Source organism: Solanum tuberosum, unplaced genomic scaffold (genome assembly GCF_000226075.1).
Source record: "Solanum tuberosum cultivar DM 1-3 516 R44 unplaced genomic scaffold, SolTub_3.0 scf00783, whole genome shotgun sequence".
NCBI lineage: Eukaryota > Viridiplantae > Streptophyta > Magnoliopsida > Solanales > Solanaceae > Solanum > Solanum tuberosum.
Genome location: NW_006239695.1, coordinates 33,202 through 33,529, shown reverse-complemented (window position 1 = coordinate 33,529; position 328 = coordinate 33,202).

The window sequence follows — 328 nt, the reverse complement described above, 5'->3', positions numbered from 1 at the left end:
CCTTTATTATTATATAAAATTTATATAGGCCTAACTTATGTATAGAAACATGTGTAATATCAACCCAATTAACTTAAAATAAATAAAAATATATATTTGTTACTTATATGTACATTATTTTATTTTATTTTCATATTTTAAATGAAGAATCCTTGTAGAATTGTTGTGAAATTAGTTTTAGCTGTAGAATTTGTTGAGAGTCGATGTCCTATTGCACTTTTGGATATAAATCCTATTAGGCGTAGAAGTTCAATTTGAAAGTCATGCCTTAAATGTTTGTTTATATAAGACTTTTGCCTAATATTTTAAAGGAAACAATCGTAAACCA